Genomic DNA, 4,440 nt, shown 5'->3' with positions numbered 1-4,440 from the left:
AGTTCACGGCAATGGAATTCAGCTGACAATGCCCGTGATGTTAAGGGTGAACTGACATTTGAAACTATTCAGGCAATTATTCTGGCATTGCTGGGGTGGACATTAACTGCAAGGCCGGCCTCCGACTTTGGCCAAACCTCGGTCCCACGTTGGTTGCCATGTTTGGCCTAAGTCGCCCAGACTGCTTGTCGACGTAGGACCTACATAGAGCCAACATATGACCTACTAGGTTGTCCTTCAAATAACCAAACGCGAGCTCGGTCCTAACTTGTTGGCCAAGCTTCGACTAAGGTCGGTCATGTAGTACATCGACGTTGGGCCAACGTAAGACCACGGTCAGTTTTTCAGTTGGAACCACACTGCAAGTTCTAGAGAAGCGCGTTGTGCTTGCCGGGCGCGAGGAAATGCGGCAGACAGCACTCCACAGTTTTTTCTTCATGCGATAGCACAGCAATTAACTATGTGTTCATTTCGGTATCGCTGTCAATTTTCATGTTGTATTTCTCGTCTCGCGTTTTCTTTCTTCGGTCCCATGAAAAATTTGTTAGTGGTGTTCTACCATAATGTTATCAATATTATACGACCAAAGAGGCCGTGATACGAATTAATATTTACTCTATTGCAACATTCAAATTGTATTTCTAGTCCGCGGCGTTTGAATATTTTTGAACGTTAAAGCTTCCCCGTGACATAAAGCTTTATGTCAATGTTTACATTTGTGTATCGCTAGATTAGAACAGTTACCTTATTGTTAGACTGCAATCTATTCCAAAGAACCAGGATACTTCAGCTATATACTGTTTGTCATAAAACCTACTGGTATTTTCAGCCGGTGCAGGTTTTTTCCATAGGCAACTTGAAAGTGTAAAAACAAAAGTGTTTATCTGAGGGCGATAAAACAATCGCCGGGACGTCAGTGTTAAAAAAAAAAAAAAACACAGGCACCATCGAAACATTACAAAACGTTTACGTTCACCAAATATGAACATGCATTATTCTTACGGTAATTTTTAAATGTTTCTGAAATGCAACCCGGAGGCAGCAAAATGTTCTGGGTGTTAGTCGAACTGCGAATTTGCGCTGCATTCGGCAGCGCTTAATTTAGAGTCAGCAAAGAAAAATGGAAATAGACTGGCCAAAGGAAGCTAGTTAGAACAGCCTGGAACTTTGTGGAAACCGTCAGGACGGGGCTGCAATCATTCGCGATACATATAGGAGCATTTCGCGCAGCAAATTAAGTGATAAAAAGCGGTTTTTCGTCGACACTTAAGGTGAACAAACAAAGATCAGAAAACTGTTCGGCGCTATACAAGCAAAATGATAAGGTCACATGCCAGCGGCCGTCAACAGCAACAAATAAAGATTAGAAGGGTTCGCGGCAATATCTCGAGGTCTTAACATCGCTAGGCTTCACGTTTTCGTTAGAAACGCAGTAAATATGCTTGTCGCTTTTTTCTCTCGCTTTATCCAATATCTTGCCGAACTCAGCGGGTGTGTTGATGGAGATATACAGAGTCGTCCACTCTTAGCGGGAACACGCGAGCATGTGGCCGCTCTCTTCAAAGCGCCCCTTCACCTGACCCGGCCTCGCAGTAAAGCTACTATGTGGCACGCCATGGAAAACACCTCCATTGCTTCGGTATGCTGCAGTGTTGGACACAAAGGCTCTCCGAATAGAGCACAAGTTCACGCTAAGATTGGACGATCCTGTACTTACATTCTCACTTTCATTGTCGGTTTGGTCGACCTTCAGATGCACATGAAGCATTGTACGTGTTTCAAGGTCAGAATAAAAATATGGGGGACAGATCAGCTCTGCATTTAAAGGCATGACCCGATATTGTATATATACGCGATCACCTGACATATAAACCGTGTTTAACCAAGCCGCAAGTATGTACTTAACTCGTCATCCCAGAGCACTAGAAGGTTAGTTCTTATTCCATCTTGCCACATCAAATGAGTAACCGCAGCTCCTAAGAATCAGTGCCTGGCGTCGACAACTGCCAGCTGCCGCCTGCGGGCACCATGTCCGTAATTTTCAGGCCGAAACACCGATGCAGACGGCGATTTTTCTGAATAAGGCTACCGTTGATTCTATCGCTGAAAGATTAAAAAAAAAAATAATGTAAACAGATAAAAGAATGTTCCCCAGGTGAGGCTCGAACTCACAACCCCGGCATAGCTCACGAAGCACTGTCGTATAAGTACCGTGCGCTAACCAATTGCGCCACTGGGGAAACACGCCCGGCGCATTTGTTCGCATGGAGAATTTCTGTGGCTTCCCGCTTTTTTTTTTTCTTTTTTTTTTTTTTTCTGACAGATGCTGCGCGCTCCGCTCTGCTCATGACGTCATCTGTCATCCAGCGCGCCACATATGTGCGAGCCGCTTTTAATGCGCTAGCGCCTGTCACAAACGCGGCTGTCTTGCGCGCGCTCGGTTCGACGGGAGCGAAGCTGTCGCATGGCTCACTATCTCAGTAAGAGTGCATTGTGCCTGATTGTGTGAGCTCTTGTCATTCTTGGTTAGGTGAAGATTGGAGTGCGAGGTGTTTAGCTCACAGTAATAACTGAGACTAGCAAGCTTAAATGGAACAGTAGTAAAAAAAAAAAAATCGCTGCTCTGACGGTCTGTCTGACACAGCTGCCAGAAATCATGTCTCAGTAATATAGAAGAGGCGTTGGCCAGCTGTACGATTATGGCGCCAGTTTTGAACTCGGTGTGTTGATCATGACAGTGGATGCAGCCATGCGCAAAAGCATGGCACCCATGCGAGCAAAGAAGTGTCTCAAAACATAATCTAGGTCTTTACTTGTGTACATGCTGATCGCCGCCAAGGTCAAACACCAGGTGTTTCGGAAAAGCCGGTGACTAATTTTTAAAAATTGACTTTTCGGGGTATGAAGACGGATTCTGCAGCACAGTAATACTAGTGTTGATGGACTACAGAACTTCAGCAATGTTAACTGTAAAGCTGGTTAACTAATTGATCATTATCTATGACAGTTAGGCATCCAGTTGCATTTAGGTAACTTGAAGCAGGTCAATGCCCGTAACAATTGTCAGAATTTTGAAAACGCGATTTCCCTCGTTGCAGTGGCTGGACAACGTTCGGCTATATCGCTGCAAAAGACACAAATTTTCGAAAATTGCGCGCGTCAGAAGCGTCAATCAAAGGTGCAATATGCCCGGTGACCTTCTCTGTCTCTCTGCAGCGTTCCGTCGCTCGTCGCTTTCAAGAGATCATTATCGCATTTGCCGGACAACAGCTAGGATTGTCTCGGTCGTGTGGCCGCGGCAGTTTAGCCTATGGAGGTAAAAAAAATCATTGGAGACATTTAGCTCTCTCTCTCTCAAATGTGGTAAGGCGAAAGCCTTTCTGCGACTCTTTACTCATTTGCCGTTTTTCATTCATTTGCTTGATTTTTCTCTTTTCTTTCTTTTTTGCTCATTTTTATCTGTTTCGTTCCGTTTTTCACTCCTTCTAATTTTTTTCTTTTGATTGTTTTTTTTCTGTTTTTTTTTTTAATGTACTCTCTCTGTTCTCTTTTACTTTTTTTTTTCCTCTTTTACTCCTGACTGTTTCCGATGTTGATGGGGTCTGACATTAAGGCCTTGCAACGTACTTTTATCGCGTTTTTTTTTTTTTGTTTGTTTTTTTTTTTGCACAATTTTGACGTATATTTTACACGCATTTCACGTCCACTGCTGTTTTGACATCTGCACACTATATCGACATTCATAGCTATTTCAACGTCAAATTGACTTTTTCGCACTAATTAACTAAATTTTGCACATAGAAACATTTTTTTCATCCTCTCCGTTCTTTTCCCCACAAATCCTGCCTTTTTTCGACAGTGTCGGCGTAATAACCTCTGCGGACGGGCACATTCTGCGCAAACACATAATATTAATAAAAGTAATAATTGGTTCACAGGAAGAGAAAGACGCAGCATCTGTCACACTTGTTTATGTGGACACCTGAACAGCTTCGTAGGGTTTTTTTTTATTTTTTTATTTACTTCTTTTTATTTACAATTTCCTTATCATTAGTTATCGTTATTTATTTTATAGCCTAGTAATGCTTTTTTATTTTATTGGTTCACAGGAAAGTAAAGGCGCAGTATCTATCACATTTGTTCTGTGGACACCTAAACCCCGCCATAAGGGAAGGGAGGAAGGTGGGGGGGGGGGGGGAATCGGAGAGAGAGAGAAAGAAGTACCATAGTGGAGGACCACGTAGTAATTTCTACGTCCTGGAAATCTTTAACGTGCACTGACATCGCACAGTGCACGGCCTCTTCGTTTCGCCTCCAACGATCCAAAACTAAGCACGCTTCCATCCCACATCAGGGAATTTCTCTACATCAAACCGCTACCTCGAAACATGCACCCTTTGCGGGATCAAGGCCGCAGGACTTCCCGGGCGAAAGCACTGC

General features: G+C 43.6%; 1 non-coding gene across 1 annotated transcript; it reads right to left on the bottom strand.

The window, feature by feature from the left end:
• Nucleotides 1–2,147: 2,147 nt before the first annotated feature.
• TRNAI-UAU (transfer RNA isoleucine (anticodon UAU)) lies at nt 2,148–2,240 on the bottom strand. Its single transcript is given in 2 exon segments — nt 2,148–2,183; nt 2,203–2,240. It is a non-coding gene; the product is annotated as a tRNA-Ile (tRNA).
• Nucleotides 2,241–4,440: the final 2,200 nt, after the last annotated feature.

Source organism: Amblyomma maculatum, chromosome 11 (assembly GCF_055883805.1).
Source record: "Amblyomma maculatum isolate TAMU_Amacu chromosome 11, ASM5588380v1, whole genome shotgun sequence".
Classification (NCBI taxonomy): domain Eukaryota; kingdom Metazoa; phylum Arthropoda; class Arachnida; order Ixodida; family Ixodidae; genus Amblyomma; species Amblyomma maculatum.
The sequence above is the reverse complement of the archived record's forward strand: the minus strand, read 5'-3'. Positions and strand labels throughout refer to the sequence as shown.